Source organism: Ornithodoros turicata, chromosome 1, assembly GCF_037126465.1.
Source record: "Ornithodoros turicata isolate Travis chromosome 1, ASM3712646v1, whole genome shotgun sequence".
NCBI classification, from domain to species: domain Eukaryota; kingdom Metazoa; phylum Arthropoda; class Arachnida; order Ixodida; family Argasidae; genus Ornithodoros; species Ornithodoros turicata.
In genome coordinates this window covers 9578340-9592249 of record NC_088201.1, presented here as the reverse complement: position 1 = coordinate 9592249, position 13910 = coordinate 9578340, and positions in this window count along the sequence as shown.

Genomic DNA, 13910 nt, shown 5'->3' with positions numbered 1-13910 from the left:
ACGTACGCTAACGCCTTTGCATATGTAAGGGACAACGTTGGTTCTCGCACGCGCAGAACAAAAAAGACACGTGCGAGAAACCACGGTTAAGGTAACGGAATAATCAGCAAAGCTGAAGTGTTCAGGCTTCAATGATCTAACGTAACGGCATATTGCGCCGCGTACAGCCGCTGGTCACACTGCGACCGTAACACAAGCTTTACTACCGCCGAAATGAGAAGGGCACTTCGTAACTGCAGCGAGGGATACCGATCTCATGCAGGGCATTGATACGGCTGGTATAACGAATTGTGGTATGCATGATGCGTGTCAAAAGCCGAGCTGTGCGTTTTAGAAATAAAGAGGGGGTATTTATTTACAGTGGACCCCCGTTATTATGACCATGGTCGTTCCTGAAAATTTTGGTCATAATGCGGAATTGTCATATTAACGGGGGATATTTGCAGGTGGTTCACAGCATTGTTCCCCAACAGTATGGTCGTAAAGCGCGTATGTCAGATTATCGGGGGTCATATTAACGAGGGTTCACTGTATATTTATAGACGAGGGGATATGGGTACGGATGACTGGCACAGAGAAAAGAAAAACGAACGAGAAGAGTAAGAAGATAAATATAGGGAGGTTGAGTGTGATACGAAAGAAAGGAAAAATTGAAGTAAGAAAATTCGTCCTCTGAGGGGAACGACTACTCAACCACCCTTTTTACGACGGTCAGAAGCTACAAGTGGCAAGGCTCCCCATGAAGTTAGCCCAAGAAGCACGAACCCCCCCTCCTCCTGAGCAGTACCAACCAGATGACCAAACGATACGGATCAAAACGTCGGCTTACATAATTTCATGCACGTTCCGTTTGCTCCGCTTTCATCACCTGGGGATCAGATTCCACGTCTCGTTTGCGTACTTGTTGCAATAGACCATTTTAGAAAAGCAAGCGCCACCTGTGGTACGCAAGGGCTCATGGGAACTTAGAGCGCCTTCAAGCATTACGATAGGGCCAGAGGCGGAGGCAGAAGAAGAACAACAACATTCCCGGTGTGCGCAGCCACAGCGTCAGCCGATATGAACCATATCCGAAGCAGACGACGGAGCAGTGTCCCTCAAAGTTCCCATGCTGCCTTGCGCCACGCGCTTGATGGCGCGCGCATCTTTTTAAAATCGTCCATTCCATCGAATGGTATTGCTACTGCACGCGCACCCACTTTTCGGATTTCATTCAAGGACTACAGTGTCACTCGTATAACGCAGAATTCCGTACGCACACGTGCTTATGCTTCAAGTATACTCGAGACCACATGCATGGTATCTTTTATATAATCTTATCGGACTTATGTAAACGCAAGCAACCCGCAGTTGTTGACTTGTGCTCCACAGTGAGAGTGTTCGCGTGCTTAGCTATTGGATTCAACAGCTAACAGCTGTTGCTTTAACAGCTAATACCCAACACGCGGATTTTTTTTCTTCGGGTGTCAGAGGATGACAGACAGGATGATCGCCAAATCAGCCATTATATAAACACGCCATTCAGGGATTTATCCGCCACAGTCCCTCTACAAAATGTATACAGATATCGAGTTACTTGTGCGAAAGAATGATCATCAGTCAAGATGAATCGGACTTGGTGAAATAATGCTAGTCGACTGGCTTTGCCCCTGTCGCGACGCTGTAGCCGTGGGTCGATGAGGTTATAGCGATATCCACCAATGGCTACAACGGAACTTCTGTTGTAGCCGTCGGTGTAGCAGTGCTGCAGTATTTCGATCTCTCTTTGCCACTTTCTACTAGGGGATATCGTCCAGGACACATGTTTCGGGCTCGGTTACAAAATAAACCCTATAGAGATGCCGAAACTTTGCAAGAAATTTCAAGTCGAACGCTCCACGGTGCACATAAACATATTATTATACACGACTAGGGTCAGTGCAAAAAGCTGCCTTCAACTTGAACTTATAAGTATACGTCTCAAGATTCAATCAGGTGGCAAATATTTCGGGATCTACACCGATCACCATTTTTGCTGTCCTCCTCGCAGCAGCACTCCACAGCTTCCCATGCTCGTATAGACACATTGGCCTTATATACTTCGAAGCGAGGAACAATGGAAATCGTTATTTTCGACGAAGCGCAAACGACACCTCTCCCGACTTTATTTTCGGCAATGCCGGCACTCCGCCATGGCACGTGAAGTTTCCTACTACGTAACAACCAGTGATGGCCAGTAGTTAACTACATGTAGTTAAACTACTAGTTAAACTACCTGATTGTAGTTAAAAAGTAGTTATCAACTACTTGCAGAAATGTAGTGTGCAACTACTAGTTAAACTACTATTTCGAGTAGTTAACTACAGTAGTTAGATTACTGCAGGCGCCAACTACTTCCGATTTTGCCGCAAGCTTTACGGCGCGATTGTGCTTCCGACTTTTACCTCGAGCTACTTGTTTGATGAGAACGGAGGTGCAGAGCAATTGTGCCGCGTGCATGTGTACTAAACCTTCACTTTTATCACTGCTTGCAGTCCATATTTAGGTGTCCAAGAACACTATAGAATGGTATTGGTGTTAATGGACAACGTTAGAGATGTAGTTAAACTACATTGTAATAGTTAAAGAAGTAGTTTTAACTACCTCCCCTGAAAAGTAGTTGAACTACTAGTTAAACTACTCCATCGCGAAGTAGTTAGTAGTTATAGTTAAACTACTGTAGAAGTAGTTAGTGGCCATCACTGGTAACAACAATAAAGAGACACCCACATACAGCGGAGTATGAAGACGAAACAAAGCTCGTCTGTCCTTTCTATTTAGATGCGTGGCATCGCCGAGTAACGAGATGGGATCGCACATCCACTAAATCGGTTCGCTCTGCGGCAAAAACGAAGCTTCGTTCATGCAAATAGGCTAGCAGTTTCGCCCCCCTCGGTTATCGTTAAAGGCGTGCAACGAACAATGCCGTTATTGGTACTGGTACTTTAACATCTGTCGTATCACGGCTAAACTTAGCCAGCGCGCTCGGAACTTGTTGGTCAGACGCTCTGAGCTCACTGCCTAATTTGCGCGTGAATAGATGTTATCTCGTGTGCACTGAAACTGTACGATAACCATTGTCGCTTCAACTCCGATCACTATGATATGCAGAAGCCAGACGGGCGCGTGACGCCAGCGTCACCTTTAGGACACACAGTTTGTTGGAATGTACTCAGAAAGTACTGGGCTGTTTCTGAGCGTGGAATAAAAACGAATCTGAGATGGAGAACTATTTTGTTATACAAATTAGAAATATACCCGGAGTATTTTTAAACAACATGAAATAATAGGTGAATTTACTCCGCTTAGACGGACGTACTAGAGTGTACAAGAGAGAAACTGATGTTCTGAGGCTGGAACAAACATAGAAGGGACAGATACAAACAAAGCCTCAAATGCCTAAGAAATCAACGATGAAAGATGAAAGTCACTGAAAAGGTTAGCCAGCTGTAGGGATCGAACCCACATCTTCTGGATTACCGGTCCAGGGCTCTACCAATTGAGCTAAGCTAACACGCCTCGCCAGCGACTTTCGGGGTGCGTCATCTGAAGGTCTCATCTGCGTGCGTCTCATCAGGGTGCGTCATCTCTCTGGTTCAACAGGTGCCGCTTGCGTCGATTTCCGTCGTATGAATGTGTGTATGAGTGAGCAAAAAATGTAAGAGTGAAAGGAGGGTGAGTGAGAGTGAGTGGCTGGTTTGTCGTCCCTTCAGATGACGCACCCCGAAAGTCGCTGGAGAGGCGTGTTAGCTTAACTGAATTGGTAGAGCCCTGGACCGGTAATCCAGAAGATGTGGGTTCGATCCCTACAGCTGGCTAACCTTTTCAGTGTGTTCGCAGACCATTGGTAACGTCACCGTGAAGCTATCGTACGTACCGGAACCAATGGCAGCGTGCATGACTCAGAATCTTATCCGTTGATTGGAAGCGGTAGATACGGTACGTCGGAAGCCACGTTATCAACGGTCTACTAACACGCACTACTAACTGACAAGCCGAAGCCATTTTGAAGTCGACACAGCGCTGTTTGTGGTTGCATGGGTTCGTTCGTACGAATAGTACAATAGGAGAAGCATCGAGATCAATAATTCGCAGAAGTGTGTGGTAATATTACCCGACGACTGACACTTAAAATTATGAAAACTGCATAATGAAACAAAAAAGAAACAGGATAATGAGTGATACTATAAAGCGATATCGCTGTCACGTGTTTTGCGACTTTGAGATTAGTGTAGGGTTCGGTCATGAATTGCACGTATAGACGTCATACGCAGTCAAAGTCTCGTAGTTTTCAAGACAGAAAAACGAACCGCATCTGTAGATCCCGTTTGGGAGTGTAACAATAGAGAGTTTTAGTACATCGTACGCAAAGGCGATAGCGTACGTAACAGATAGCGTTGGTGGTTCTGCGCACTGCGCGAAGCCTTCTTTCTCTTATGGGCATGCGCAGAACCATCAACGCTATCCCGTACGTACGCAAAGGTGACAGCGTACGATGTACTATAACTCACTATTATAGCCTATACGCAATCGCGTTGCGTACGCAATGCGATTACGTACGCTACAACTGGAACTCTGTATCGCCAGGTCCACTTTTGTGACCGTCTCAGAGGTGCGTTTTGGAATGGCGACCGTAAACTTTTTGAGTGTTGAAAAAAAAGAAAAAAAAAGAAAAGAAAGAAAGATTGAAATCTGTAGCTCAGAAGCTCCACAGGGCATAAACCAGGTGCAGCTGAGGGTCGCGCCACGAATGGCATAGAAGCCGCCGACAACAAACTTCCATTATAAATGACTGGCGGCGCATATTATTGAAACGTTTTATAAATACTCGTCACCATAAGGAATCACGTGACAGCAATTGTAGCTCCGGCTCGGAACCGGACAGCTGTTTCGAGGGAGCTGCTCTTTTACCATATGGTATCAGCCACAGTACAAGTATACACCAGCGCGCGCAGCGTATACTGGTTAGGACGATCGCCTTTCACGCAGACAGAGACAATGATGCGACGCGGGTTCGAAGCCCTGCACCGGATGTGCTGTTTTCCGGCAGACTTTCTAGACACAGTTCCCCCTGAAGTCGGCCCAGGACGCACACCAACCCCACTCCTTCCTGCTGTCCTTTCCCCACGTCTGTATGTCGCTCATAGCCACAGCTGCCTCAGGTACAGCTACCTTACATTCAACGCCGTACCACAGAGCAATGGCCCGAGAAAAGCGGGAAAAAGAAGAAAAACAAGGTACAGGTCCCGACAAAGTTTTACGGAACACCAAAGCGACGTATTCCTCGTTCGCAGCGACACTCCATATAGCAGCGAACAGGAGTGGACACACCTACTGGAAGTCTATCGCTCAAATGACGATGTACGCCACTCCGGTGTTCCGTAAACTTTTGTCGGGACCTCTACGGTGGCAGAAAGCTACACTATCTCGCCTAACGGGTGAGTCAAAGCAAAATGCAGATCGGTCTCGTCTTTATCTTTCTTTCACGCTATCTTGGAGTCATAAGGCATCCCCTGCATGGTCTTCATATCGCGTTTTCTTTTCTTTCTTTTTTTTTCAGCACGCTTGGTCATAACGCCAAGAGCGCAACCTAGACTGCGAGGCGACGTGGTACGTAAGATATGTGTTAAGACGCACGTGAAGCGCGCCTGACTCTTGTTTAATATGCTGCACTTGCTCGACGCGGCCAGCTTTGAAGACCCGCAGCAGGAAAACCTCCGAGCGCAAAAGCTAGCAAACAAAAGTTGAACGGAGGCTGCAATATTCTTTCAGCACGAAAGCGATGTGTCTATGCATTTGCAGTACAAATACATTTGTTTTCGTCGTATGAGACAGGGTTTTCCTTTATATTGTTTCTCATTAAGTACGTAGACAGTTGCAGAGAGAGAGAGAGAGAGAGAGAGAGAATATTAGGGGCGTGGCCGTATCACTCAGCTGGTTGGTGGTTCCGAGGTTGTGCTGAAGGCCGCAAGGTGGAGGAATCTTGCCCCGTCTACGTTATTTGAGGTTCTCCCTAGTTTGTCCGGAAAACCTCCAAACGCTTTTCGATTGCTCGTTAGCACCGCTAAACAACTGTAGCTATATTATGAGCAGTGTACAAACGTATAGACAAGCGGCCACGCTGCCAACAAAGACGAATGGGTACAACATTCGCTCCTTGGTTTTACTATACTTTCACGGTAATACTGAAAGCTGGGAGGTGGTTGGTTCGAATCCTACCACCGGCTGCGCTCTGTCATGTTTTCCCTGATGGCTTTTCCGGCAGGCTTTCTTCACGGACGTCTGCATACACTCACTGTCTCCCACTCACTCCTGTTGTCCTCTACCCGTCTGGCCGCGTGCCTCGCTGTGCCAACAAGGACGTAAAGAAGAAGAAGAAGCACCAATCATGTATGATAATTCCGTGATGGGATAATAGTCGCTTATACCTTTTCTAACTTCATTTTCATGTATACGGCCCTCAGCTCTTTCGTTTCTTTTATATATATATACAAAGTGAAAATAGCCGAAGCTCTGTAGCTGCACGTTGAGCATATGTTTACAATTTGATCGTGCACTCCCAGCCAAGTACAGCTGTTTCGTTCTACTTGGGACTCGTCAGCCCTGCGTAGGGAAGTGACACGATCTTGGGTCGTGCGTCTCGGCGAGACGTCAATGTCACAGTGGAACATTGACGTCTCGCCGGGACGCACTGTTAGCCCCGACCCAAGATCGTGTCACTTCCCTACGCCAGGCTGACAAGTCCCAAGTAGGACGAAACAGCTGTACTTGGCTGGGAGTGCACGATCAAATTGTAAATATATATGAATGCGTATACATTTTAGTCCAGGCATCACATAGTCTTACCTGACCGTGAAAACCTCGAATACATCTCTTAAAACAGGAAAGGAAAAATCTCTTCGTGCTTGCGATCGTTAACAGAGGACGCTTCTCGTTGGAAAGCTTTGCTGGCATCCCTCCTGAACGAGCGAAAAATTAATCATCACTATATAAGAGCCGAAGGCGTGGCGTCATCAAGTACGCTTAGTTAAACGCACGAGAACCAAATTACACAGACACACCCGCAAAAGCTCGCCTCACGATGGTTATCTGGTTCGTGTCTCCACTGCCGCTTCTTCGTCATACTTTAAAAAGGGATGGAGCGCCCTTTTCACATACCCCGTCATGAGCCAGTCCTTGTGACTGGTCTTCCGCCTCGATGCCAATACATAAGTCATGTAATAGCAACGCTGTTGTATGTGATGTTGTATGTGATGTGGGCAAGCTTACGCTTGTCCCATCCTACAGTTGGCAATACGAAACAGCAACGCTTCTATTACCTTAGCGGGTTATTCGAGACATTTTCCCAGTAGAAGTAGCTATACTATATCAGAATCGGAGGAGGAACAAAAGTCAACCGGTACCGTCTCAAGGGCCCCCCCGATTACAGTGAACTTCTCTAGTAGGGACACCAGGAGCGGTTCCAGCGAAGTTTTTTTTTTTTTTTTTTTTTTTTTGAGGGGGGGGGGGGAGCGACGTCTGCGAGCCTTTAGTCAGTCACTATCCATTTGGGTGCGAGGGGTTCTGGACACGGGCTCAACTTCTTGTCGCACGAAATCCTTTCACTGGTAAATCCATTTCAGGTATAGTGCCCAGCATAAAGCCTGTTGTACACTACCTGGACCGCGTTCATGTCGACCTAGCTAGCATCCTAAGTATCGTGTCATCCTATATACCTAAGTCCCGTCTGTTGCGGTCAGCGGGAAGGATTGGTACGCTAGACGATGGGATAAGTCTTATGAGTAACAAGTTTGGGGGTGCGCCCTCTTCGCTCTCCTTGAGAGTGTCACAGGGAAAGAGACAAAAACTGGATCAGGCTATGCTTTGGCGGGGGGGGGGGGGGGGGCGACCGCCCCTTGGGACCGCCACTGAGGGACACCCACGTGGCCAGGGTTCTTTTCCGCAGCAGAGTAGTATTCATCTAAAGAGATGTGTTCCTAACGCAAAGTTTCACTGTATATGACGATCTTAAATGAAAGGACTGCAAGGGGAGGACATCGTGTTTCTTTCTCTGAATCGTATGTCGTGCGTCCCGGGTCAACTTCACGGGGAGCTGTGTCTGGAAGCGATGGGACTCGATCGCGCCACCACCCGGTCTCTGTGTTACGTTTGGCATCCCACCAGCGGGTATATACCGCACCCACTTCGCCATTTCCTCTTTTTCCGGACTCGCTTAGTCGTTTATTTACACGTCGTATGTACACACTGCACGCCGCGACAGTGCTCCCACAGCCTCATGCCAAGTGCATTATCTGCCTCCAGACACACATACACACTGCTGTTGGCTCGCAGTAATATTCCACCGGCGCTACTCCGAGCAAATCAAAGACAACATTTCGATTCACCCACGCTGTCCGTCTCGGAAAGCAACATACATGTACTATGTATACAGCGAGAAAAGACTCCCTCCCTCTATAACGTCATCAACGTGGGTTGGTTGCCGGGGGGGGGGGGGGATATGTTTAATGCAAAGTAAAAAAAAAAAAAAGAGAAGGGAAAGGTCAGCCACGATGTGGGCTTGCTATTCCCTAAAGCTTTCAAGGAAACAAAAGAAGACACGGTTTTGCGCACTGTCAACAGGTGTCAATGAAGTTTGCGATTGGTGTAACCATAGCAATAGCCAGTATGACAACGTTATTATCAATGAACAGACCTTGCGATTTGGGTGTAGCACAGCAGCTGCGTTGTGGTAGTCAGGTGCCGTAACAAACGCGTTGCTTCACTTCGCTGCACTGGCTGGATGCGACAGTGAATCGCGTCGTTACACACACACACGACATAGCGCCTTGAGGGGAAGAGCCTCCTACAATCTTTCGCAGAAATACGACATTTTAGCGGAAGAAACGACCCTCAGGTGGATTTCGTTTATCACGACCTCTAGTATGATTCGTGAACTCATACTTCAAGGGTGCACTGTGTAACACGGCGTGCTAATTCCGCAGCTATCCGAGAAAGGGTTGCGATATTCAAAACCACTCTCTCGTCGTGTCAAGAAATCTCCTAATCACTCTTACTATACTATTTTTATGCAAGTTCGTGAGGCTCTCATCCTGACGGGATCACGTTCCACGTGACCTTCAGTCGCTGCTTGATTCTCCAAACGTTGCTTACCTATATACGCACTGCTGCTGAAGTCCTAATCAGGCCGCAACAGTTGTCCAGTGCTGGTAATGCGACCGTTGGATCTATAAACGTATATATATACAAATATACCACGAGAGCCGAAAAACGAGCCAAGAAGCTGCGTGCTGGGAGAAAGAAGAACTCCCCTCTGGTGCGACGCAGACGAAGACGCGAAGGGGGGGGGGGGGGGGGGGGGCGGATGTCCGATGGGGACCAGGAAGCCTGCCATGTTTTTCGAACTTTCGGATCGGAAGTTTTCCCCGACTTCACTTATCGCGGAAAAGCTCCGGAAGATACCCAACTGCGCAGTTCACGCTTCGTACAACTGTCGTACGAGGTCTTCCTGTCCTTCGTGAACACTTGCGACTCTAGTTAACACTAATTTCTTGTTGCGCGCGCGGGGCCCAGCTTTCGGAATGAATTACCATGGCCAGCTTATAGCGACGAGGGACACGAGCCGCAAAGGTTCGTTAGGGCGATTGCAATGTGGCAGTCGCCGAATCGAATCCCGCACCTCTCGATTACGGGTCAAGTGCGCTAACCACTACGCTACGCTGGCATCTGCTTTCCGACGAGCTATACCAAGGGGTCTTATTTGATTAGGGCCTTCCATTATGTGGCAAAGACTAGCTCACTACCTGCGTCTGGGACATCTCATAATGACAGCAAAAATAAAAGCCGTCCCTCCGAGTAGACTTACTGATTCAACGTTCGCAGGGGTGATATTGAAACAGTCCGCGGGAAATGTCGACGCCCGGATCCGAACTTGGACCCCCTCGGATTTGTGGTCCGCTATGCGCATCCATGATAGCTGCAGTATCTGCGTTGTCCCCAGAGGCGGATCTAGGATTTTCGTATGGGGGGGGGGGGGGGGCTTGCCTTGGACAGCACCCCACTACACTACGTACGGTAAATTGAAACTCTATGTAACGACAGAAATTGAGGAGGGGGGGATTCCCCTCCCCTTAGATTCGCCTCTCTGGTTGACCCTAGATAGTGCTCGCCTCAGTAACTGCTCATTTCTTGGCATATAGACTTCGCGGTCCCGGCTTGAGGACTGCACCTCTGCAATTTGAGCTGCCGGTGGAACTTCCGATGTGTACTCTCGATGCGGGAGGTATATTCGCATTCCAGTGTCCAAGACACCGATGAAATTGCTGAGAACAGATAGGCAAACGAGCCGAGGCGAGCTCCATCCCTCCAAGAGCCTATAAGGGACAGACAAAGTCAACGAGTAATTCACGAAAAAACATTGGCTTTTTCGTAAATTTCCCGTTGACAACGAAACTGCGTCCTTTCGTCACATAACACTTTGTCGTCGCTCTGCTTCTTGAGATAATAAATCCTCGTATCGGTGACCACAGAAAAGGGCTCGCATTCCAACGACTGCTTCACCACTGACGAAGACATAACCGTTCCTGACAGACCTGAGACTAAGAGGAGTTGCGGATACGACAGCCCCGTAAATTTCTCGCCTAAGAATGGCTGGAACGAAGCCCCACGATGCCAAACAGGCCTAGCTGCCAAGAGCTCAGAAAGCAATGACTGCGTTCCTCGAGAACATAACGTCACCCGTCAATGTGTATGTTCGTCCACTGTTTCTTAACATACTTCCATCCCACGCTTCGCACTTAACACGCCGCCACCGCAAAACACAATATCACCGCGCATTCTTGCAGGGCTTCGCGAACACGATCGACTTCATAAATATTCTGTCCTTTAATATATCAAACCAAGAAAGACGCCCGGAGAAAGGCAGTCGTCAGCGCCTGGGAAGTACGGAGATCCTCAGCTCTGAACAATGCGTGTTGCAGTCATCCAGACGCCCCGCACGAGATATTGACTGAGCCACTGGTGTGGCAATCAATATCGGCTGCCGGTTCTCTCAGGTGAGAATCGCCCGGCCCCGCTCCGTTATATTCACGTACAGGGACCCAACAGTCGGAAACATCATTTGTCACCAAGGGAGCCGGCTTGTTTGCTTGCGCGCGCGAAAGAGCAGCAAATCTGGTTACACGCGCGAGTAAATGAGGTTCAGACGGATGGGCTGCGTGCAATATATATATTGGGTTATGATTTCAGGCCTGTGACAGAACTTTAGATGCTGCAGATATAGGTGACAGTTATACAGACTTAAATTAAACCCAAAATCAGCTACACGAGCAATGATCATTATGCGTATTAAATTAATTCGAGTTGCAAATTACTCGTGTAATTAGGTTACTACTGAGTTATTTTCTGTAATGCGAGAGGTTTCTCATTGACTGGATGTCCTATGTATTCCTATATTCTGCCGTTTGGTACGTGGACTCTTCAAGGCCTGCTTACTTTGTTTATTACAATCTGGTGGATCATGAAAGGTGGGATACAAACAAGCTGGTGCAGGCCCAGAAGAGGTAACATTTCCTTGAGACTGAAGACTGACTAAACGCCGGGAACACACATCTTTATAAAAGCGATAAAAATACACACGGCGTACACAACGAATTAAAACTAACAACAGACATTGACGTTTCGGAGCCTATGCAGACCGCCTCATCGGAATGAAGCGGGAGACTGAGGGAAATGTTACTTTACGACGTTACAATGAGAATTTGCCGAGGCAGATCCAGGGGCGGATCCAGACCCTCGGTTTGGGGGAGGGGGCGGTTTCTTTGTCGGAGCGCGTAGTGGGGGAAGGGAAAGACCCCCCCCCCCCGGATCCGCCAGTGGGCAGATCACAGTTAGGGACGACACAGACACATAAGCCTCAAACGCCCAGAAATTAACGAATTCAAACAATTCAGGGAAAACTAAGTGCTGACGGCAGGAATCGTACCTGGGTCTAGTTCTGGTCCCCCCCCCCCCCTTGTACTTGAGACACTCTACTCAAGGGAATAGGTGTGCTGGTGTGGTGTAGCGGTTAGCATATCTGACCAGAAGACCCAGGTGTCAGCACCTCTTCTGCATGAGTATTTGAAAATGCTACCTTCTTTTATTATCTGATATCTCAATGTCCCTATACTCGGTGTGAGCCTTCGAAAAATTCATTATACGCGCTTGCTAGCCCTTAACTATTAATAACGGCGTTAAAATATACGTAAGGTCACTTGCGACACTGTCGCGGATACGCGGACTCGTAATGCGTTTGGAAACACAGCAATTAACAGCCCACGAACGTCATTCCAATAAATGAGGCCCTATAGCAAAAACCTTGGAATGCAGCCATGAAATGTCGCTTGTAATCTGCGTCTACAATCTTTTACTTCATTAGTATCAAAATGAATCCATCAAACAGAGCCTATTCATCAGCACAAAGCTATCCCTCCATACCCCCCTTCCTCCAGTGAAGTGAAAGCAAATCAAATTCCCTTCATACCAAAGCTCCCGCGTGTTTGTGTCGCTTCCAGCCTCCGGCAAATGTCTAAGCCACTTTGCATAACGACGAGGATATGTCTCTGGATCACCACTACGAGCACGCCATACTTTGCAATAAGGCTACCCCACTGCTGCACACCACATCGATAACAACAATAAGAAAGGCAACCGCAATGAACGTACCAAGAATCAAACCACAGGTCAAGCTCCGTGCCGATGAGAAAGCTCCTCATCTAGCAATTGGCCAGCCGACACATTGCGAAGCTCACGACTGCTTCCACGCCATGGACTGGCTCCGATGGCGATAAGATAAGCATTCGACAAAAGACAAACAACTAGGCGGGCGGCCATCAAAGTAAACGGCAGCAGAGCTTCGATCGCGGGACCCGGACACGCAGCTCATGAATGGATACTGGCTCCACCGTACACCCCGGCCTTTTCAAGGCCGACCCAATGCTCGGATCCCTATGCCTGACGTCACATTCGCCCTGCTTTTTTTTTTCTTTTTTTTTTCCCCCGTAGCTCCTGAATCACGGAGTCCCGCCATGCACGCATGAGCAGTAGGCCGGTGAAGCCCGCCGCAGCGTAGCGCCCCTAACGTCGGGTTTACAAATGAGAAATAGGCTGGCGTTTTAGACGCTCTAATTAGCCTGCTAGCTGATTTCGCGCGATATTGCGGCTAGTGGACGCAAGGAGAGAAACCTGCCGCCGTTGCAGATTCATGACGGTGCCTATATATGCCTCGCATTATAATCGTGGTACTTAGCTGCAAGTGGACGCTTTCAACGTTCCTTTTCTTTTCTTTTTTTTTTTTTTTTTGGCGCGCGTTTACTAGAGCGATTAAGCATACGTGGGCTGTTATGGGACTCGGAGTCGATTTTAGGGTTCAGTGACCTGCACGAAATGGACTTACAGGGAGGTGAACTCTGTGGCGATAAATCAGCTATTCGGCGAGACAGACATCTGGAGGGCGGAGTGATCAACCGCGGCTCGTACATGGCAGCTGCGAAGTGTACTGTGGATAATGAACGAAATTACGAAGAGATAGAAGACTGGGTGGGCTAGTGGTTCCCGCGTCATCAGTAGATAAGAGAAGATAGAGGATAACGAATTATTGTCTCAGGTTACTTGCGAAAATCTTTTCCGAAATAGCCAAACCCTGGCATTATTACGTTTGGGTTGTACATCGCGAGATAACTATTGTACTCGCTGTTTCTTTTTTTACTATCTCTCTCTTTTTCCCTTAGAAAACGGTTTTACATTTTGGGTCCGGATAGACTCAAAAAATGATTCGCGGGAACTGAAGTTCGCGAAAGATGCTGGCGACACCTTTCGGTTACATGTCATTGCAGCGGTTCATCTTAGATCAGGTG